Genomic DNA, 25,287 nt, shown 5'->3' with positions numbered 1-25,287 from the left:
CCATACAAGGACTTTGGAACTTACCAGCAGTGGTAGGCCACTACAGATGTACAACTTGCAAAGCCTGCCCGACATGTTGGGAGACGAAACAAATTACGAGCAACAATATAACAATAGACCTGAAATCTTTCACCAACTGTAACACAAGCGGAGTTATATATGCCATCATCTGCCCTTGTGACCTTATGTATATAGGACAAACAAAGCAGAAGATCAAAAACAGGATTTTTCAACACTGTAGCAGAATCAGATGTCAGACATTAGGGGCACCTCTTGTTGAACATTACATTGAAAAAACTCATTCTCCAGATTCCATGAAATGGATTGTACTTGAAAAGATCACCTTGGGACACCGAGGGGGCAATCTCAACAATGTTCTGAACATCAGAGAATGCAAATGGATGCATAAACTCAACACGATACACAATGGTCTGAATGAACTGGACGCCAATTATGCACAAATGGCAGGACTAGATCCAGAATAACTGATAATCCATCGAATAGACCCATAGTAGTACACCATTTCTGACACACAACCGTTATGAGGACGTCCATATGAATGTTCACACTCTGTTTAATAACATATCACGACTTTCTGAATTTTATGAGAATACGCAGAATGTATTTCATACTGACTTAAGATAATGACTGTATGCAATGAACATAAACATGTCGATTTTGATTCGGTCCAGGATATGAGGGCATTGACTTTTTTGAATTTCATGAGAATGTGCAGAATGTATTTTATACCAACTCAAGATAATGACTGTATACTTGTTGATCTTGATTCAGTTCTGGATATGAGGGCATTGAACTGCAGAGCTATTTTTAATACTGTAGATACTCTATTTGGAATATGTACACACGTATTACAATATACCAAACCGACCTTCGGGTTAAAACTTGAAAGATTGCTCCGAGTTCTAATAACCCTTCGGTAACAATAAACCGATTTCCGAATTAATGCTGAACACTAGAAGTATCGTTCCTAGCTCCATACCACGACCTAATGGCCCCTTAAACATTCTAACATTAGACACTTTACTGAGGGTCCCCCGCAGGAAAGAATCTGGCGTCAGAGCCCGTCTCTCCGGAGACCGCCCATTGGCTACCGGAGCCGAGCCTCCTGTCTAACACTGGCAGCTAGCGGCTGCACCGCGAGCAGCCACATTCAGAGTGGAGCCGCCGGGTGCAGATCGCATCAGACGCGCATGAGAATAATAGGTAAGCGACAGTCCCCCACCGAGCCCTCTCAAATGAATCAGACCTGGACACTTTGTATATAGTAAAGGACAAACACCTTGTGTGCTATTCTGTCCTACAATACAGCCACACTGCGGCCGCTAGGGGCCCTTTTTAGAAGATGTGTTCATTAATGGAGTCACCATGTAATTACAATGCTGCCTAACGGTTGTACATAAATCTTACACGAATCTGTGTCTCTTGCTCCCTTCAGAAAGAGGTGCAGCACATTTCTGAAGCCCACCCCAAGAAGACATCCCATACTGTGCTAAAGACGCCGTATAACAGTAAGTGGAACACACTAAGGTTTCTTCCACTCTTTGGTAGACAAATGCAATGATGAGCGTTCCCGTCCCTACTCCTCCCCCATCTTCCTTTTTATAATTTATTTCAGATTCTGAAACAAACTGGAGCACACCAATGCCCAAGACGCGACGTATGATTCTTTCTACGCCAGTCACCATGTAGGTAACTTTAAAATCAGTCTTAAATCTCAACGCCACTCCACCACAATCGATTACTAAAATGAGGCAATGTCCTGTTTTTTAGGCTCTCCACTATGTCCTGATGAAGACCCCAACATGAGGGAAGAATAACCCTTTTTCACTAGGGGTCGAAACGTAGACCGCTCCAAACCCGACACGCCATAGGAACAAACAAATGATTTACTCTTACCTATGTGTGATGTAGTCTGGGAACACTATCAGTAACTTAATTGTAAAGGCGTAATTATTTGAATGTGATGCAACACTGTCACACCACCTTTACCACGTCCCGCACACCTATCACTCCCTCTTCCTATCCTCACTGAGAGCACGAATTGAGCAATGATTGTATAATTGTATCAATGAAATACGAACGATTAAAAACAAAGACATGCAGTGATAAGTGAAACGACTGCATCTGTGTATGAAATAAATACAACTCAGTTTTTGAATAATTTACCTTTATTTGAGTCAATCAAATGTATTATGATTGTGGTGTGTTAAATTCAACTACATACTTCAACTCAGACCACCTGTTTTCTGTACTTACTTTAAGCCCAGGTCCATGAGTTACAAGGGCATACCCCTTTAATACTCATACTCAAAATCGGTGGAGCGTGAGGTCTCCCCCGGACCGGAGCCTCACCTCGGTCCCCTGGACTGTCCTACTGAAACCTCATGGTTCGCCACCCCAGCGCCTACCCGGAAAGGACGAACCTCAAGGACTCCCCGGCCCGAGCTCCCCAGTTACATCACCACACAGGACTCTCCGGACTCTGCCGCCCAGGTCCAGCCTCCCCCTGTGAAATTAAGCCCACAGCACTTCAAGCCTAGCCAAGTGACCCCACGGCCAGTGAACCCCAGATACTCTGCCCCACAGGACACCAAATCACATGTTCAGATGAGTCAAGCCGAAGTGAAGCCCTGACGGCCCGACGCCAGTCCTCCCTCGCCACCCAAGCTCTATACCGCTGCTAAATCAAGCTCCTCCCCTTCACTACCACCACGATGGCCCGGGACCTGCCGCCCCCTCCTCCAAGAGTCCCACTCACCCACCTGAAACCTCACAGCCGGAACTCCTTCACCATCATTTCCCCCCTCCTCTCCACAAAACTAAGACGCACTTTCAAGCAGAAACTCATCCGCAAACATAAAGAAACCCTAATCATAGACATATACCACTCGGCCACCAATGGACCGATAAAAATGGACCTAATATTCCACACCGATAGACCAGAATACTGGGTCTCCACAATCAGAACGCGACTGTTTATCACCAAAACAACTTCCACTCCCCATAGCTGCAAATTAACCACAATACTTCCATTCAGATCAGTTGGCAGAGGCCATACAACCGTGACCATCTACACCAGTGGCACAGTCCTCATCCAAGCTAACAATGAGAACCTGGAAGCTTTCGACTCCTTATTTCCCGCACTTAGGTCAGCCCTCCCAACCCCACCTCACCCCGCCCCGACCCACTCACCTCACCACGCCCGACCCACTCACCGACCACTCCCATAGCTAACAGAGCAGACCTCGATACTCTCTTCCGCGATCCCACCACTGCCCGACATGCTCCCCCTCTCCCCACCACTTCACAACCCCCGCGCACGGCCAAGCATCCTCAACAGGAAACTCCATTCTCATCCCCAACCCCTCCTCCCAACCACCACACCGCCCCCCCATGTCCTCCCACCGCCCCCTACAGCAATCACGTCCCAGCCAACCGGCAGCCCCCGACCAACGAGCCCCCTCCCCACGAGTCTCATCCCAACTCTCAGACCCCCATGTCCAAATCTCCCACTGTCCCTCTCCCTACCCCTCCCCGTCCTCTACCCCGCTCCCTATCCCCCAACCCACCCTCTTGAACCTTAACATGCTCTGCGCCACCCCAGATGCCCACAACCCCACCCTTGATTTCATAGGAAAGCGGCTCGCGGCCCTTGAAAACCAGGTTGACACTATCACCCAAGGCTTAATGGAAATCCTCTCCAACCTTGGTACAGCCTGTAAACGCCCGAAATCCCCTCCTTGGACCCCCCTCTCCACCAACGCTAACCTCACCCAGGGGCCCACAGAATTCACTAGTTCCCAGCCTATCAATCCCCCCCACAGGGTCCAGGGTTCCGGTCTTCAAAAATCCGAAACAACCGGAGCTCCCCGCCCCAGGCCCTTGATCTCCATTCCATCTACCATCCTATCGGGCTCAAAACAGCCGACCTCCAGGCCGCTTAGATCAGAAGCACCTATGTCAGATAGTGAAGCAGCCATGCTAGCCGCTACATACGACTCTCCCAACGCAGATTCGCCTAAATCCAAAATCCAAGTAATCACAGGTCACCGAAAAGACCTTCCCAACTTCAAACCACAGAGATTCCCAGTCCTCACCGCCATACCTAGAGAGACTAAAGACAGAACTGCCAGCAACCAGGAGAAATTTACCAACTGCCTCCTAATCAACTGCAGATCGGCTTCTCTACACGCAACGGACTTAGCGGAAGCTATCCTCACTCACGACATTGACGTTGCATTCCTCGCGGAGACCTGGTTAAATAAGACATCTCCTCCCTGCCTAGACATGTTGGTTCCACCTGACTTCTCCCTCATTTCCAAAGACAGGATTGAGCAACGAGGAGGTGGGGTCGCCATCATCCACAAGGGCAGCTGGAGCATCACTGAAACCTCCTCCTTCGAGTACGATTCATTTGAATGTCTATCCACCGTCATCAAGACCAAAGATAACGATTCTCTACTGTGTCACCTACTCTATCACCCCCCGGGTAGAAATAATGAGTTTGGAGAACAACTCTCCGACCTGATAGCACAAGACGCACTCGGCGATTCCAAAAACTTAATTCTTGGTGATCTGAATCTCCGATGGAACAAGACTCATAATCCTCTAATCAGATCGCTATCCAGCCTCCTTGATGCTAACAACCTTACCCAACACTGTACCGAAGAGACTCACTACAAAGGAGCCACATTGGATGCCATCATCGCACATAAGAATTCAATCACGGTCAACCACATACTTCCCGTTGACTGGTCAGATCACTATATGATCTTATTCCATATCAACCACCCCATCATCTCTCTCAAACCCCCGCAGGACCCCCCTAAATGGTCGAGAAACCTCTCCCAAGTACCCCTAGATATTCTGGAAGATCAGTTAAGTTCACTTCTTCCGGACAACAACTCACACCTCTCGACCAATGATCTCACCGACCACTATAATTCGGAGCTAGTCTCCATTCTCGACAAACTAGCGCCTCTAAAGCTCAAAAGAAGCCGAGCCACTCCTTCCAGAACCTGGTTCAACGCTGACCTCAATTCAGAAAGAAGAAACCTTAGAGCCAAGGAAAGAAAGTGGAGAAACAACCCAGCCACCATTCTTCTCCTCCAACTAAAATCAGCCCGTAGGAAGTACAACAATCATATCAAAAACAAGAAATCCAGCTTCTTCCGCGAGGCACTGGCTAAAGCCAAAAACAGACCGAAGGAGCTCTACAACATAATCAGACTTCAAACATCCAAACCTTTGACCACACCCCCACAGGCGTCCAAAGATCTATGCAATAACTTCGCCAACTTCTTTAATGATAAGGTCCTAAAAATCGCACTATCACTTGACATCAACAACTCACACCTCAAGAGCAGCCCGGCTATCTCACAGGCCCTCCCTTCCGGCCCCTCTCTCTCCCCCTGGCTAAGCTTTCGCCCCGTCCTGGAAACAGAGATAATCTCGCTGATCTCGACCTCCAAACCATCAGCCCACATCTCGGACCCCATCCCTCCCTTACTAATTAAAAAAATGAAGCTCACCGTAGCACCAATCTGGAGCAAAATCATAAACAGCTCCTTAAAAAGCGGAACGGTCCCCGATTGTCTAAAAATGGGGCAAGTCACCCCCCTGCTGAAAAAACCCGGTCTTGACTCAACTGACTTGAACAATTTCAGACCGATATCTAACCTCCCCTTGCTCTCTAAAACACTTGAACGCTGCGTACTCCTACAATTGACACAACATTTGGACAACTCTAATCTCCTGGACCCCCTCAAATCTGGCTTCAGACAAGGCCGCGGCACAGAAACCGTGATGCTTAACATCATTGATGATATTCATGGATCTCTCGACGCAGACAAATGCTGCCTCCTCATTCTCCTCGATCTCTCCGCAGCTTTCGACACGGTGGATCATAAGCTCCTCATCAGGGATCTTCAAGAAACAGCTGGCCTCGGTGAGGTAGTTCTCAAGTGGTTTTCCTCCTTTCTACACAACCGCACGCAAATAATAAAAATCAAGAACTTCACCTCGGAAACCCAGCTAGTCAACAAGGGTGTCCCCCAAGGCTCAGTACTGTCTCCGCAGCTCTTTAACATTTATATGGAATCGCTCGCCAAGCTACTCAGGAAAGCCAACATCCGCTTCCACCTCTACACGGATGACACGCAGATTTATCTGGAAACCTCCTCTCTTAATGACATCCACAGACTAAATGACGTCCTTAATGATGTCCAAGAATGGCTGACAAATAACCACTTGAAACTCAATCCTGACAAGACCGAGACACTCCTAATCTCGAACAAAGAAGACAACCCTCAAATCACCGAGTGGCTAAAGTCAATCGATACACTTAAAGGGAATCGCACGCTAGCTGACTCCATAAAATCTCTCGGCTTCACCCTAGACCCCAAACTTACCTTGACAAATCACATAAAGAACTCGGCGAAAAGTGCATTCTTTAACCTCAGACTTTTGAACAAAATCAAACCCTACATTCCCAACAAGGACCTCAAATTAGCCACGCAATCTCTAGTACTATCAAGATTGGATTACGGGAACTCAATCCTAACAGGCATCCCTAAAGCACACCTGGCACCACTAAAAACAACACTACATGCGGCAGCAAAAATGATCACCGGCTTCAAAAAATCTGACCACATCTCCCCGGCACTCAAAGAACTCAAGTGGCTCCCAGTTGAAATGCGCAGCACCTTCAGAATGGCCTGCCTAACCCACAAAGCCCTCCATACCGGCAAACCTGAATACCTGGCAAACAAGCTAAAAAAATCAGGTCAAGTCAGAAATCTGAGAAGCTCTAACTCCCTGCTGCTCATCCTACCTAAAACCAGAAAGAAGAAAACTGCGTTCTGCTCTTTCACAGGAAACGCCCCCAAAATTTGGAACTCCATCCCCCCTTGCATCAGAACCATACCATCTTATGTGGAATTCAAGAGCCAACTCAAATCCTTGTTCCTTATCCGTTCCCTTGGCTGCGGTTAATTCGGTTGAGCTAGCATCACCAGAACTATGTGACGACGCTGAATCCTGTTACCAATCCTTCTATTTTGTCACTCGTGAACTGCTATTACTTTTTATATGTCATGTTGTTCACTTGTCAGTCTCTAACTGTAAAGCGCTCTGTTACCTTCGGGTCTTGCTAGCGCTATAGAAAACTTCTAAATAAATAAATAAATAAATAAATTCCAAATAACTGACTAACATATCCACCACTCAAATTACTTTCATATTTTTACTCTACTAATTCACCAATACTCCTTTATGGGTTCCAGAGTAGCATGCTACGCATGGAAAAAGCAATTCTACGCCTCGTCAGGGGTAGTAAGCTGTCAGGAACCAGAGGATAGTCAATTCTCTGGGAAGAAGTTCTTGTAAGAAGGGTCCTGGTGAAACCCTCTTGTGTTAATTTATGTCTAGTAAGTAAGAGCATGTGTGTGCACAAAATGAAACTTTGAAAAATGCACTTTTCAAAGTTTTTGCAAATTACCATGAAGTTGTACTTCATGGTAATGTGCGTGCCCTATTAGCGAATTCGCTATTTTTAAAACGTTCATGCATTGCATTTAAGGAATCTCAATTTGAGATTCCTTAAATGCAAATAATCGCAATTTTGCGATTTCTCAATTTGCAATTTTTGCATTTGGGATGATGCATCCCAAATGCAAAAATACCGGTCGCAAAGGGGCAGATTCTGAGAATCTGCCCCTTTGCGAGCTGATTTTTGTTTGATGCATCTAGCTGTATACTTATTAATATAGGCAGCATAATAATCATTGGAAATCAGAGCCATCATCCTCCCATTGAAATCAGCCAATAACAAGAATACCTTGCTTTGGTAACCCAAAGTCATCAGTTAATGTATGCCTTCAAGCGTGTATTGAATCTTCAGGTCAGACATCTCCAGATGGAGGTATATATATAGACTACTGAAATCTTGAAAGAATTAACAGTTTCTGTTATGTCAGTCACTTTTGTTATTCACAATTAGATAAACGTTTGTATATGTAGGTTATAAGCAGAGATAAATATAATATATAAATGAGGATGACCAATGAGACTATATGATGGAGAACCAAACATATCCCAAACATATCCTATCACTAAAGGGAATGCATAGAAGGGTTAACCCTGATGATAAAGGAATTAGAATAAATGCTCAATGTATGTTAAAATAGACATTTTGTGGTTGCTCATAAACTTCAACAAAGATTAAGCTACAAAATTGAACAATATTTTTGTGCTCCTAATTTGTGACCCATAATGTATTTGCCCTTAGTAGATCTCATACAGGATCAGACAGGGAAGTAATAGTGAGATTTAGTTAGTGAACCTCCCACAATTTTTCACCACTGCTAAAAAAACATGCAGTTTAACACTAGGCTAGGGCAAAATTAGTGTTATGCCAGCGTAATTAGCTTAATTTCACGTTACTCTTGTTAAAGGAAATTCCTGGATTTACGCTATTATGCCACATTGTGTAATTACGCATCGACCATGGTAAGAATTGACCACAAATGTACAAACCCATGGGAACAACAGAAATGACAGAACATGAGTAGCTGTTGTTGGCAGTGCTTTCCTACTTTGTTACCATTGTTTAGCATGAAATGGATCCCCACATCCAAATTGAATGTGAGGATGCATTCTGTGGGAAAATGAAATGAATGGAATGATATGCAAATGCCAGTTTTGCATTTCATGTAATTAAGAGTAATGTTGTGTATTTTTCCAAAATGTAACACTACTGGGCAAAGCAAATTATCCGATTTTCACACATCCCTATTATACACTAATTGTGGGGCCATCCCTTCAGCAGAGATTGAAAATCCTAAAGTATGATCTTAAGAATATGCTGATGAATGGTGTGTTCATTGTCTCTTCACATTGCTCAATTAGGGTGATTGTATCACTTACTATGGCGGCATTCTCCACAATGTCTTGACTTACAGTAAGTATGGTCATTAAAGCTGACAATGCTTCAGGCACATTTTTCTGAAATACTTCAGCTGTGCAGGATACACCCAAACTGAGGCACTTGTAACACAGTAGGCCAACATGTATGGAGAAGACAGTTGAGTGCCTTGAATCTAAGTCCAATAGTAGTTGATGGCAGCCGGATTTAAGGTAGATGTGTGAAAACTATATTGACTGGTTACCACCATCAGACCATCTCCTGTTTGAGATGATGCTATATATTTATAGCCCAATTTAGCAGACACATTAATATTTGCACAGTTCAGGCTCCTTTGGTTTGTAGCTAACATCTATAAACAGATATAAGGAGGTAACTCCCTCTATTCGCTCAATAAGATCAGGGTGCCTCAGTTTGTCAAGTTCATTTTCCATCTATCCATGTCACAGTGTCACTTGGTTGGAAAGTTTCCTTAACGTGTACATTTGAGACTTTGTCTTTGAGCAAGTGAACTCCAATGAACAGAACACAACATTCCTCCAGAATACATAAGCGTGTACACTGCAGGTAAATTGGATGAGCTAAAGTTGAACAACATCTTTCGGTAGCAGGGTTAATATGCTCCATATGCATTGATTTTTGTATTGGTTGCTAATGGTACTGAAGCTGGTTCACTGAGCCTAAGTTGGTTGTGCAATAACACATTTTCTGTTTCAATAGTGTCAATGACTGCTATGAATTTGAATATATGTCACCTTGGGTGATGTTTCTTGTGAGGCATGGTTTCCTTCATGATCTAAATTACATGGATGGGACCTTCTACATTGTCATCAACCATGGCTTCCGTGGGTGCTACTATGCTCTAGGGATCAAGTGCCCAAACTGTCTGTAGTGCAGGTTTCGGTGCTGGCTGGGCAGCCAAGGAGATGTTTGACTAAAATACATTGGCAAAATGATTCAACATATCACATACTGAACTCTTCACACCCTTTGCCAGGCCACCTACCATCTGGGTGTAGATACTGCTGCTGTAGCCAGAAATACAAAGGCACAGGTCCCTTCTGACTTCAGCTCTCCATGCAAAAAGCCTTGAAATCTGTTTCTGGGTATTTTACAAACACTCTGTCATTGCAGTATTGATATGGAATGCCTTCCCCTACAAATTTCAGGGGAGCTTCTGGAGGTAAGAATGTTTTGGGGTGAGATCATTGGTGTGTGAAGAGTGAGCCACTCTAGCTTGGTGAAGATACACCCCTGAATAAACTATGCCCAGTCTCATCAATCATATAATTACGGGTGCAATGATTGCTAGTAACCAATATTGAAAGGCAACAACAGTTTCCTGGTATCTTCATACTGTCTAACATAGACAGTATGAGTCATAGTCAGGATTGACAAGGAGTTCAAAGTGTGTATTGATCTCCCCAATGTCTTTTGCCCAGGTGTCTGCAGGGTGTATTTTGCGCAGTGTCCTAAGTTTGTGCACTTAATTTATTGCTATATGAGATAGAAACAATCTTGTTAAGACATCATTTGTCTTTTCTCTGACTATAAAATATTTTCAACTTTGCCCTGAATGCCTCCTTCAAAGGTTGAATGTTGTGGGGCCCCCACTATGTCAAATGGACCCTCTGACTCTATGTCTATCATCTTCCTATTGTGGTTCATTTGCTAATTCCTTCTTGCGAAAAAAAAGATTTGTTTTAGGGTGGGTGACTACCCATCTCAAGGAATAATCACAGTACTTGTCAGAATAAACCCTCAAAGTCACTAAATTGACCTGCGCTCAACCTCTTGGAAATTATGGCACAGATAAGACAGGCTTAACTTAGAAGAATGTGTAAAGTATTTATGAGATACCAAAACAATATTAAACTACAAATACAAAATAATCACTGAATGAGCAAACTAGAACACATTTTCATAAACAATACAACACCGGAATGCCAAAACTTCAATTAGGCAAAGCAGAGATAAGGATTTATAAAGTTTTAAATAGAAATAGTTCCAAAAGGCACAAAGTGCCAAAGATAATCAATGGTCGCTGTAGATCTGGACCTAGATGCAATTTGATGCTGACCACAATGAGTCAGTTTGAATACACTAACCAGGTTTGTCCTAGTCAAAGATTTTACCTTCTGACCTGTCCTTTAAGTCTCAATCGACCACATGACCTTAAGGGAGGCACTTAAAGAATTACCGGGCATTAGGCAGAGGTAAACTGCAGAGTCCCGTCCTGGTCTAGGTGCCACTGGTCAGACGGGCAGCTACAGGAGAGTTCTCTTGTAGCTTGTTGTATCCCTATAGATTTAACTGGAGGTGAGCCTTCTTACCCTTGGATTCCACTTCTTTGTCCTGGGTACAAATGCGAGCAGGTTCAATGCTTCAGGGTCAGGTCTGAGGCAGCAGGTGACAGTTCTTTTCTGTTCTTCCTCGGGTCCAAAAAGTTTTCTGCCCTGGGTTCCTGGAGATGCTACATTTATGTCTGGCACCAGCTAGTGGGTGGGAATGACTCCTGGGCATGCCCTAACTATTGGAGTAACAAATCCTAAGACCACCCCTACCCACTTTTGGCCTTTTTATGATGGCGAACGTATTTGGCCACACTAAACTTGGGCTCTAAGGGCTGGTGGGTGTTTGGGGATATTACAGTAATCTGAGTGTTCTCTCACATCCAACATCAAAATCCTGTTCGAGCCAGCCACTGTACCTGTAAAGAATCCAGAGAGAGAAAAGTCTGCTAGATCAAAGATAGTGCTTTCTAGGAGCTAGACAGTGGCTACAAAAGAAATGATTTGGCTCCTGTTTCCCTTCATTTCAAGCACATCCCAAATTGTTACTCAAATGCTGTGAGAAATTTGAGAGCCAATTCAAATTTACTCCAGGAACTTCAGACAGGCAAAAATATTGCTTTCTGAAAGTCACTTTTCCTTAATATTTATTAAAATATGACTTGACATTATCACTGAATTGGGTTTGTAATAGATATTAAATTAGTTGTTTAATTATTCTTCTAGCTAGTTCCATCAACAAGATGCAGCCTTAGGATTTGTAATCCATACACTAGTGTTCTACATAGGAGAGCTAGGCCTGACACAGTGAAAAATAGCTTTTGGGTGCTAGTCACTATAGGAACATTACAGTTCTACATGTCCTACTTTTAAATACCATGCACTCTGCCTTGTGGGTGACATGACCTACATAAGGGTGACATTAATATGTAAAAGGGAGGTTTTGACTTGTTAAAAGGGTTTATTTTTAACAGTTTGAATGTCACTTTTTATAAGGCTACAGCCAGGCTACAATGATGGGCCTGAAGCCATGTTTTACACTATCACTACAGTGGGTGGAATAAAAGGTGCTACAGTTCACTAGTGACATTTAACTTACGGGCTTTGGGTACATTAAGTACAATATACTTTGGGCTTAAAGGTACGTTATATATACCATTTAGGAATATGCCAATTCAGCCATGCTTAAAGAAGGAGCACATACACGTCACCCCTTTGTTTAACAGGGTTAAGTGCATAGAAGTCTAAAGTAAGCAAAAATATAGGGTCCAACAAAAGGCACAAAATATGGGGTGACCATGCAGAAAAAGTGGATTTCCTACACCTCTTGCTTATGTTCCCAGCTGTAAGGGCACCTAGAGATCCCCTTGGGGATGATTTGTGCGCCCTAAAAATTAATAAATAATAAATATGTTGGCAATCATTGAGCTACAGTTGGAGCACAAACTATATATTTACTAGGTGTAACATATCACTCCCTTTGACCCTTTCTACCTTTGCTGGCCTCAGCCCACCACTTGGCCCTTTGAATTTGGGTGTGGATGTAAGCCGTCGTTGGCCTTGTGTGACCTTTGTGTGCCTTGTCAGTACCAATACGTCTTACCAGCAACTAGACAGTCCAATTAGCCTATGTGGTGAGTCGGTAATATGCTTTCCTCTCTATTCCTGTTTATCTTTCTTTCTCTGTTTCTCTGCTTCGCTCTCTCTCTAGCCATCTAGGGTGGTGTGACCGGTGCCACCTCACCGGGTGCTGGCTTTCAGGGGGCGCCATGTTTGCAAGTTCATTGTTATTTTAAAGCACCTGCAGCTGCTGCGCTCATTTCCTCCAGCAATTTCCGGCCAACAAAAATATGTCAGGAAAAATCCTGTGATTAATGTTCTTCCTGAAGAGAGGTCGGAGTTTTGTTTAATTTGGATTTTGACCCACTATAAAGTAGTGCGGAAGGTTAATATGCCTGTTGCAGAAAACAAGTACCAAGCAGATTACAAAGTGCATTCAATGTAAATAGGTCAGTGGGTTACTCGTTTTAAAAGAGACATCATTTTGTTACGTGCAATTTATAGGTTAAAATCCTAATATAGGATTTGAATTTATAAATTGCAAGAAACAAAAATATATCTCTTTTAAAAGCATTGACCTATTAACATTCTATGCACTTTGTAATTATACTGAACTATTAACTTTTATCAAAGAACTGCATGCACCCTGCAAAGTATAGATTTGAGCAAAGATTAATGTTGCAAAAAGGATTAATTTAGGCAGGAATCTAGTCTCATTATTAAAGAGAACCCCCAACTATGGTGTTCCTTTTTAAATTCAGAGTTTGTGCTTCTCCAGACCAAGCACCATTAAAAATTCTGCCTACCAGTATGGATGAAATGTGGCTCCTACACCTTGTAGTCCTCTATATGCCGAGTCACACACATATGATTGATTGTCTTTGTGTAATGTGCGTGTGATGCAAAGTGCTCTGACACCCTGCACTGGTATGAGTGGCGACACCCTACACTGGTATGAGTGGCACTATATATGTATCTGATAGAGTGTGCTATATATGCATCTGAGAAAGAGTGGTTATGGAGACTTGGGCACTGTTAAAGGTTGGTGCTGAGGGAATCCGTGGTGGAGGTGATCATTGGGGAGCGCCAACAAACATTGTAGTAACAGACGCCACCAGCTCTAAAGCCGGACCTGTATCCATCCCCCTCTCGTCGTTGAGTTCCACTACTGGCATGGTAAATGATGTGTGGTGAAACAAGGAGTTGCAACATATGCACTATTGGCTTATTTTACAGTACTCCGTGCCTCAGTAACTTATAATCTCTTTTCCCAGACGGGGCAACCTTAGAAAATGTTTCACTGTGTGTCTGTACACAGGGTAGGGGGTCAATTAAAGAGGGGACAGAGCCTTGGAGAGTAGACTTTTGGATCCCCTTCACTTCCTAAACATTCACTCATACCCTCCCCCACAAAACAAAACAAAATCCTCTGGTGGCATCTCCCAATTCTGGGAAGGTTTCAAATTAAGCCCAGCTGTGTAGAGCCTCCTCATGAGCTAGAAAGTTATTCTGTGCAATGTTTCCAGCACACCATTTAATGAGTGAAGAAATTGTGTGACACGGTGGCACTGTGTGAGTTGATATGTTTGTTTCTAGTGCCTGAGAGTGTGTTGTGTGTTTGTGAGTCAGGCATTATTCAGATCCCTCTCATCAGTCATCAAAGTAGTATAATGAACATATAAATGCACATACTTCCTGGCATGCATGGTCTTCCTGTGCTTAGTGTCACATAAAGCAGAAGGTTAGAGGCCTGACACATGAGAAAGGGCATACTATTGATCTGGTTTTTAGCAATGTCTTAAATCCTCAGGTACTACAATCTACGTCAATAATATGGTCACACCATTAAGTTATTTTCATTACCATACAAACCCCTCTTCTACAAGTGGTACATCACGGTTTACGAGGAAGGACCGCTGTTGGTCGAAATTAAACTGTGAGCGTTGGAAAGATATCCTTAGTAAGTCCCGCCCTGAATTAGGTGAGCACATACCTGTTGCAAATTCCAAATTCTCTAACTGGATGAATAAATCCTTGGACCAGGTCATTCCGGTGAAGTTGATTAAATGTGTACAGCAAAGCAAGCAGTCCCCTTTGTTTACTCCTTACTGCTTAAGAAGAAGTGCAAAAGATTAAAATGAAAGTGGAGGAAGTGTTATGATGAACCAAGTAAATTTGAGTACCGGCGGTGGGACTGCTACAGGACCACTTCTGCTACCACCGGGATCTTCAATCCCGTGGCAGTGGCGCAGCGGTCAGAGGCCATGATATGCTGGTGGTGCAGCTGCTGCACCACCAAGCATATTATGAATTTCCTCACTGCCCTCCTTTTCATGGTGGTGAGCCCGCCATGAAGAGGGTGGCAGTGAGGAAACTAAGGCGTACAAGGCTTCCTGGTGCCTCTATGCACGAGGCGCATTCAGGGGGGCATATGCTGTGCCCCCTCTCTGTGTGCATCCCAATGCTCCTGCACAGAACGGAATGCACAACATTGTGCAATTTGGTACGTGCAGGAATGTGCTTTGGCGATGCCTTTCTAAGCTGCCTGGGACCACCAAAGCCCTGCTCTGCCCGCCAGACCAGAAAAAAACTCCTAATCTGGCGGGCGGTTGGTGGACAGATTTGGAGGTGTGACAGTGGGGCGCTGGCATGGCGGCCCACTGTCACACCGCCAAAGTCTTAATCAGGCCCTGTATCTCAGGTTAGGAATCTGTGACCTGCTGATTACACAAGGATCTCTGAAACAAATGCATGAACCCACTGAACTATCATTCTAGTATCTGAGGGCCACATGCATCATTGAAAATACCGGTCGCAAATGGGCAGATTTGTAGAATCTGCCCCTTTGCGACCAATATTTTTGCATTTGGGATACATCATCTCAAATTTGCTAAATTTGTGAATACTTAAATTGCGATTGCATTTAGGGAATCAAATTCAAATTCAAATTCAAAAATTCTTTATTTCGGCCATTCAGGCTATAAAAGAGTAGAGAGTAAACCATGATAAAAGGAGATAAAATATATTCGTTACATAGACACCGTGAAATTCATTGTACATATATTAGACGTAATTGCAGTAAAAAAGTTCAGAGTATTGTATACCTTAGCATTCAATATCAGTTAATTGGCGTCGCTTGGACCACATAGCTAACATAGCTAACAAATACTTAGAAAGTGCAAATACGATAGAACTTGAGGTGTCAGTCTTTACGATCCTAAAAGCATGTAAACAATTTTTGAAACCTGAGTTTCTGCAAAGTGGTACCAGCCAATACTTCCTGGATTTAGTGTAAGCTGGACAGAAGAAGAGCACATGGAGTTCGCCCTCTACGTCACAGCTGCATCCTGGGCAAGACTTATTAGTGGAGGCTGATCATTTACTTGTAAAAGCTTTAAGTTATAAAGTGCCGTATTACCATTGAATAAAAAGTTTCCTTGCTAAAATTGGGAAAGCAACATCCATAAAATCCTCAAAAAAGTAAGAATTTTTGAAAGCTAAAAAAGAATTAGTCATAGTGCCAGCATTAGAGGCACAGACAATGGAGTTAAATTTTTTTCCTTGTAAATCCTGGTGAGGGACTTGCGTGATACCTCGAGACAGCCCCTTTCCGGATTGTCCCACAGATCAGGCAAACCTAGACTTAAAAATTCACGCTTTATAAACGCCAGCCAGGGAATTTTACCTGCGCTAATATAGCTTAATATCTGCTTCAGCTCTTGCCTATAGTTTAGCAGATCTGTCGGGGGAGTAGGGGGGTACTTTGAGGGAGTGTCAGCAGCCGTCTAATAAATTTTGTTTCTATCTTAGCAATTTCTGACCCACATGAAGGACCCCACAGCTCCCCGCCATAGAGAGCTGAAGCCCTTGCTTGGGTCTTGTAAATCTCCAGGGCTGGGCTCACTGGCTTGAATGACGATGTATTTGAAACTTTGAAAATACCACCCGCCAACTGTAACAATTTCAATTGGGATTTAACTTGTTGAGGTCCCCAAGAGAGATTTTCATGAAGTGTAACCCCAAGATACTGGAATGTCGTGACACTTTCCAACCTCACACTGCCCAGGGTCGGATTCGGTCGAGTGGATGCCGGAGGATTAAATATCATAAATTTTGTTTTGTCGGCATTTATCTCAAGACCACGGCATCGACAGAAGTCCCCAAAGCCATTCAATATTCGTTGGATCCCCATAGGGGACTTGGAAAGCAGGAGGGTATCATCGGCGGAATTGCAAATTGTGATTCCTTAAATGCAATGCATTAACAACAAAAAATTGCGATTTCGCAAATAGGAATCACAAATTACCGTCAATTTCATGTTGATGGTAATTTGCAAAACTTTGAAAAATGCACTTTATTGCATTTTTCAAAGTTCCATGCTACACACGGGGCATGTGTGTGCACAACATGTGGTAACAAGGAAATTTCAGGGGTGCAACAGGATGTCCTTGTGACACCCATGAAATTGCATGCGCCATTTGCGAGTACCTATTGGGTACTCACAAATTGAGCATGCAATTCCCATTCATTCCGATGGGCCTCTAGGCCCATAGAAATTAATTGGAAGCCATTCCTTAATTGCGACTCGCAATTTGCGAATGTTGCAATTAAGCGACGTGTATGAATCGCAACTTTTTAGCGATTCCTACATGCATAAGGAATTGCGATTCCTAAATTGAGATTCCTTAAAAATCGCAATTTAGGAATCGCAATTCCTTTCTTTGATGCATGTGGCCCTGAGCCTGTAGATTGCAGTAGCAATTTGCATATAAAAGACAAGTGCACATCTTTGTGAATGCACATGATTGTGTATGTGATTTGCTGACATTTCACAGTGGGACAAACACTAACACACTCTGTATGCTGGTGTTTGACCCGTGACGATTGCCTTTCTTTTTTTTAGCTTTGCAGGGTTGTGCCCGTCTCTGCCCCTGCTGCTCTCCCCACTGTTCCTACAAGCATTTCCCCACCTACAACTGCAGCGCTCTTAAAGAAAATGCTGAAATGCACACAGTGAAATGTTCATCGGCATCATTAACGTGGGCCAAGATCCGCATACATGAATATGTGTGTTTGTGAGTATCCAGGTAGCCTCGGAGCTTGACATCAGTAAGGCGCCTGGCTGCACAGTAAATACAGGTGAGTGCGGGCTAGTAGGGGGTGCTAAAGGGACAGTTTAAAAAGCTTCAGCAGAATGCAATATTTCCTGAGCTTTTTTATTTTTGTTTTATGAAGGCTAGCCCAATTCATTTGAAGTTCTGAAATGTCAACATTTTATTGCAAATATCATCTAACATTTGTTCTTCAAGATTCGAATTCCAGGAGGCTGAGCATTTCTGATGCTTGATTGTTCATCCCGGAGGTTGTTCCAGGTGCTAGCTGAGGAATCTCAAGGGTGACCCGGGGGGCTGAGCACTACCTTATAGTTGGCTATGGTCCAGCTTAGGATCTCTTAATGTTGACTGAGGGCATGGTGGAGGGTCTGAGAGCAAGAGATGAGTTTGAGAAAGCTGGGTAAATGTGATGAAGTTTCCTTTAATAAGGTGAGGGGAAGACTCCGCCCCTCGCAGCAGGCCTCCTCACTAGGGCAGAAAAGCCCCTTGTTCTCTATGTCTCAGCATGTGATTGTCTCCTTGTTTTCTCCTGCGAGGATGTGGCATAAGGGCCAGATCTGCTAACTTTGGAGCTGGGAAACCAGGTTCCAGTCTCAACAAGAGCTCAACATCCTGTGATTCTGGGAACATCACTTGATCTCCCTGTGCTTACCAAACATAAATGTGTCCTTATGTATCGTAGCTGGTGCTCGTGTAAATCGCTCCAATACCTTCTGGTAGTGTTCGCCCTATACAAAACTGCTAAACAAATAGGAGAGTTTGAAAGAGCCCTATGCACATACCGTTCTCCAGATCTCAGTTTTCGACTAGACGCCTACACTTGAGTTTTTTTTTAATTTATTTCTCTCCTTTGGGCTCTAAGGCTTCCTTGTCCTCACTGCCCCACACAGGACCTTGGGAGGAATAATATGCTTCACCCTTGGCATTTGTCACCTCCAAGCAGAACAAGCAAGAGCTGTCATAGGCATCAATGTTAAGGATGTACCTGCTATTGGGGACTGCTGGAAGAAAGGGGATCGAAGTGTGTGTTGAGAGGAAGGCGCACTGCTCCCAAGAATGTGGTTGGCACAGAGTGTGAAGAACAAGGGGTGGAGCTGGACTGAATGGTGGAGCCAACAAGTTCAAAGCTGTTGTCGCTGAGGTCATGGGAGGACAGGGAGAAGTGTGTCAGCCAAGATGTATCCAGAGTGCCCAATACCATTGAGGCTGAAGTAGCCCTCCTCTTAGCATCAGTAAGATCACAGTGTTGCAGTTGGCATGAGTTTTAGTACTGTGGTATTTCTCATGATGCTTTGCATGCCTGTTGTTATGTTGTATCATTAAGAGTTTTATGAGTTTGAGCTGATGGTCGCTCATGTTTCTGATGCCTTGATTGACTCTCTTCTGCTGTTTTTCCATGGATTAGAGTAATGTGGTATCACTACATTCATGAAATTCGTGAGGGTCAACAGTTGGTGACAGAGAGCCTGAACAAGCGGACATTTCCAGGGAGACATGCCCTGCTCACTCCTCGCAGTGTTTTTTCCCATGGGGCTCTGCGTGGGAAGCCTCACTCCAGGCATGGTACAGGACCCGGGTAGTTAATACTCTTATATGTGGCCCTAGTTCTACTATGAGCGCTTTTGAAAGGGTCCCATTTTTACTCCGTTTAAAAGATGGGGCAGGGAGCGAGCCAAGAGAAACATCTGCACCTCTGCCAAGATCCACGGCGTCCATTGGCTGCGTGCAGATGGGCGACTGTTTCACAGACTGTGAAAACTTCCTTTGTCAAGAAAACACAGGCTGTGCTAGTTAAAACTTCTCATTAAATTAAAAAAGATGTCACTAAACTGGAAAAATAATATAGGAAGTGCAAAACATACTTGTCAAAAACCTAATGTAATTAACAGTGGCATTGAATACAAATAGACATTTTTAGGTTTGACGCATTGCTGGCATTTTTTCTCACATTGCTTTATTCTTAAGAGACCCCATGCATTTTTATTCTGGTCTAACTGGAGATTGCCTACGTCCAAACACAGGAGCTTGCCTCAGTGCGAGGTAATCATAATTCAAACATGGCAGATGCACGAAGTGCAGTATCAAACATGCATTACCTCCCCCAACATCAACCCGTGCTTATCATCTGCACACTTCATTACCCAACGATAAGACATGCAGGGAAATGCTGAGAGTCCAGAGCCTAAGGCTGGGAAAGCTACTGTAACCGAGCTTCAGAAGAGAATGAAACTGGCAGGTTAAGCAAAGGCCTGAAAACTTGAGGGTTCTGTACCACTTTTAGCTGACCTCTGCACCGTGCTTAATTTGTAAATGAATGAAAGAACCTCTGCTCAGAAGCCTGGGCTAGCGCTATTAAATGTCATTGCATTGAATACCAAGGCTGCGACGTAGTCTTCAATCCACCTCCAGGGCACAAGCGTTTTCCTGGTGGGCCGGAAGGGTGGAGTCCGGTTTTGGACCCTTGCTTGCCGGTTTTGTTACTAGGGGCCGGTTTTGTATCGGTCCCCTGTAACAAAAGCGGGAGCGGTGCCTCTCACAAGCTTCGCCCCCCCCCACCCCCACTACCGGGGCTAGCCGAGCAGATTGCCAGGGCTGGTTGTGTCCACCTCATGCCTTGCGTTTTTATCTACCAGATATGCCCTCACTCTTGCAGGTTCCTACTTTCTGCCTTTGTGACGGGTTTTCCGTCTTTCTGTTCTTCCTGCTTTCACCTTTGTGTGTTTTTGCCTCGCTTGCTGGCAGGAAATGTCTGATCAGCATAAGTAAGTGCTGGTCCCTAACAATTAGTTCCGGTGGCCACCACCGGCAGCCACCAGCTCAAACTAAGCGATACAAAAGGGGATGATGGACGGAGCGTTTGAACAAATCAAATACTCACCCCCAGTCAACTGATCTGGGTTTAATCCATCACCATTCTTTAGTTCACTCAGCCACCCCAGTTCAGACATGGCTATATGCAAATCAGTCTGACCCTGTGCCTCATGGGAACAGTCCAGCCCGAACTGCCAAGCCATGGCAGGGTATGCTCAGACGTGAGTCCCTTGCTCACTTTGCCACTGGAGTCAAGCAAGCCCGGCTGAAGACGGCTGTAATGCCAGAAACCGGTCCTGGGGAGCTTGATTCCGGTCCAGGGAAGACATGGCTTGGCAGTTCGGGCTGAACTGTTCCCATGAGGCACAGGGTCAGACTGATTTGCATATGGCCATGTCTGAACTGGGGTGGCAGAGTGAGCTAAAGAACGGTGATGGATTAAACCCAGATCAGTTGACTGGGGGTGAGTGTTTGTATTGTCAACGCTCCATCCATCATCACCTTTGGTTTTTCTTTGTTCGCCCTAAGTTGGCAGGGTATGCTCAGACGTGAGTCCCTTGCTCACTTTGCCACTGGAGTCAAGCAAGCCCGGCTGAAGACGGCTGTAATGCCAGAAACCGGTCCTGGGAAGCTTGATTCCGGTCCAGGGAAGACATGGCTTGGCAGTTCGGGCTGGACTGTTACCATGAGGCACAGGGTCAGACTGATTTGCATATGGCCATGTCTGAACTGGGGTGGCGGAGTGAGCTAAAGAACGGTGATGGATTAAACCCAGATCAGTTGACTGGGGGTGAGTGTTTGTATTGTCAACGCTCCGTCCATCATCACCTTTGGTTTTTCTTTGTTCGCCCTAAGTTGGCAGGGTATGCTCAGACGTGAGTCCCTTGCCCACTTTGCCTCTGGAGTCAAGCAAGCCCGGCTGAAGACGGCTGTAATGCCAGAAACCGGTCCTGGGAAGCTTGATTCCGGTCCAGGGAAGACATGGCTTGGCAGTTCGGGCTGGACTTTTCCCATGAGGCACAGGGTCAGACTGATTTGCATATGGCCATGTCTGAACTGGGGTGGCGGAGTGAGCTAAAGAACGGTGATGGATTAAACCCAGATCAGTTGACTGGGGGTGAGTGTTTGTATTGTCAACGCTCCGTCCATCATCACCTTTGGTTTTTCTTCGCCAGCTCAAACTAAGCACTGCCTCTTCATACATGGGGGAAAAGAATGAAAAATATCGGACCCAGGCCCAGCTGCCCTGCTGACTCTTCACTCCTCCCACCAATTGTAAGAGCTCAGACATGGCGCCAGATCATAAAATATTGTTGACTGCTGCTGTTTTATGTCTTAGGTGATAAGTTAAATTACTGCTTGTTCCAACCCCCTTCCACCATCTGTTAAAACCGAAAAGTCCTCTGTATGGTAAAGACGTGTACAGCTGCCCTGAATGCCCATCAATACTGTTGATTACGTCATCATATACTCTCCCACCCACATAGCATTCCATTCCATCAAGTGTTGCGTTTTCTCAATAAAGGAGGGTACAGAGGGGACATCCCACTGTGTTAATGAATTCAGAATTTATTTATTTTTTACCATTCTGCCCACATAGCATTCCACTCCATCAGTTGTTACCTTTCCTCATGAAGGAGGGTACTGAGGGGACGTCACACGGCATTTATTTATTTAACAGTGTTATATAATGCAGAGCACTAAAAGGTATGAGATGCTGTACATAAAATAACAAATACACCCAGACTGCCATGAACTTCATTTAGAATATAAAGAGTAATAAATACTGAAACAATAAATTATATACTTCATGGTATCAGATAATCTGCGTGATTTACAAGAGGTTGATGAAGGTAGTGATTTATTACCCATCTTTTTGAAGTTTCAATTATGAATGTGCCCTGTACAAGATTTTAGGTTACTTGTTAATAAAATAAATCAATTATAAATCAGTCAATCAAAAGTTTATTTCGGATAAAATATATATCCTTTAAAACAATACAAGCATAAAAAGAACATCACACAATATATGCCCATATATACTTTCATTTTAAAAAGTCCATAGGCTATTTATATATAAAGAGAGGAAAGGATGACACTCATATTTTCAACATTTTTCCTCGTTGCCTTTCAGCCAGACAAAATGGGCTGCTCAAAATTGGATCCTCAGCACTTTACAGTTTCCCAAAAACACAAGGGGGCTTATTTGTGAGCCCCCTGCACAACCTGAGCATCACTTTTTTGGGTGGCGCTCCGGCAGTTCAGATTACAAAATCATATCTATGAGGCCACGCAGAGCCACTATGCATGGCTTTGCATGGCCTCATAGATATGGAGTAAGACAAGGCAGCGCAAATTGCTGCGTTGCCTTACTACTTACTCTGCACTCTGGAGGCATTCTATGGACGTTGCAGTGGGTTTCCCCACACAACACCCATGGATTTTGATGCGGCCACAGATTGATAAAATCATGTAAATCTAGGAAAATGCCAAATCCTTACGTCTCCCTGGGTGAGGCGTAACAAGGAGAAATTTCTTTATTTCTCCTTGTTATTTCCTCTTTCTATGTGTGCTGCAAATGTGCACAAAAACAATCCTGCCGTCAACACAGGCACCCTTGCACTATGCCGGGATTGGCCATAGGCAGCCGAAACAGCGCAAGGAGAAAGGACAGGAATACACTGCATTGCATGAATGCGGTGTATTACTGCCCTTTCACTTTGGCATAGGGCAGCGCAGCACGATGACTTGCTGCACTGTAGCGCCCTACATAAAATCCCCGTAAATAAGGACCAAAGTGTATCCATTCTATTAAAAATCACTCTTCCCAGTAAGAGTGGTTAGTATAACCCTGCTTATTGTATCACATATAAGGCCTAAAAAATAAAGTGTGTCTCTTTCTTTTAATTGTTTTTTTAATTTTTCACAGTTCAGCAAGAAAAAAACTTATAGCAGTTATAGCAGCCGCAGCCAAGTTTACAGTATTATACAAATATGTAAATAATACATTGTGGAAACATAAACACTAGAAAAGCAAAGACAAGAACCAAAAAGAGAAAACAGCCAATCAAAGACATAAATCCTACAGTCGTAAATTCAGAGAAGATTCCCCATATAGATTCTCCTAGATTTCGTTTCCTAGTTCCTTTAATTGAATACAAGCTTGTTTCTAAATTTGCTAGATTAAACATTTTAATACGCCAGGACTCAAACCTTGGAGGTTCTGGGGAGAGCCACTCAGAAGCTATAGATAATCGGGCCACAGTCATGCAACAAATACCAAATACCGCTGTTTATAAAAGGAGTTTCCCTTGTTAACCCCTTGCTCAACCCCTAAAAGCATTAAAGCTGGTGTAATAACGAATGGTGCTTTAAACATCTTTGATAAGTAACTTTCAATACCCTGAAAAAATGTGTTTAGTTTCACACAGCTGAAAAATATATAAAGGCTGTCTGAATCATCTCCTCCATATCGAAAACATTTGCCATCATATCGATCTCCCCATTTGTGCATTCGTGCCGGAGTGTAGTACAAGCTTGATGCAGTTTTATAAAATTGTACTTTTAAATTTGCACACAAAAAAAATTCATTAGACATAACAATTGCCTCCTCCAGTGATGTTTCCTCTCCCAATGGGACAGTCCAGTGTGAGTTATGTTTCTCTAGGTCATCCATTCTATAAAACGATTATATTTTATACAAAACACCTATCTTCCCACAAGATCTAAGAGCCTCAATTAATGAATTAGACCTCAGTTTCAACGTTCTACGGCATAGGAAGTCTCAGATTTGAAGATATTTAAAGAATTGGGAGTGAGACCCCTGATATTTCCTAACAAGGTCTTCATACTGGATTAAAAGTCCCCCATCACCATATTAATCTCCTAACTGCCTAATACCCTTATCTCTCCATCCAGTGACCACCCTATCACCAAATATTGTGGGCATAAGCTTCAACGCATTCATTGGGGTATAATATGTCAAGCCTTCTAAGTCAATTAATGTGCGTATTCTCCTCCAAACTTTAAAGGCTGCTCCCAAGACCTTAAACCTGGTCCTTTTATAATAGCTCCCGTCAATTTCTCTGAATAGACAACACTTTGCCTCAGATCCTAAAATTAACTGGAAAATTGAGGGAGCTACCATAGTGTTATCTAGGTTTCCTCTACTCAATAATACGAACATTTAATGCAAAAAACAAACATAATAATAAAACGTAAAATCCGGTATTGCTAAACCACCCCTTGCAATTGGAAGCGTCAAAAATCTAGTAACTCTCCAAGGTTTCCCTGGGGCCCAGAGAAATTTAGAACAAAGTGACTGTAAACTTTGTAGTTGAGTTGGTGTTATTTCAAGCGGTATGGACCTAAATAAATATAAAACCCGGGGAAGTATATTCATCTTTAAGACATTCCCTCTGCCTATTAATGTAAGGTGTAACCGTCCCCATCTATTAAATGAGTTTTTAATATTACGGATTAATGCTCCCCAGTTAGCTTCTACTACTTCTGTCATTGAAGTCCTAATTTTAATGCCTAAATATGTGGCCTCAACTACTGCTCTGGA

Source organism: Lissotriton helveticus, chromosome 1_1 (assembly GCF_964261635.1).
Source record: "Lissotriton helveticus chromosome 1_1, aLisHel1.1, whole genome shotgun sequence".
In the NCBI taxonomy this organism is placed as follows: Eukaryota; Metazoa; Chordata; class Amphibia; order Caudata; family Salamandridae; genus Lissotriton; species Lissotriton helveticus.
This window is presented reverse-complemented; position numbering follows the sequence as displayed.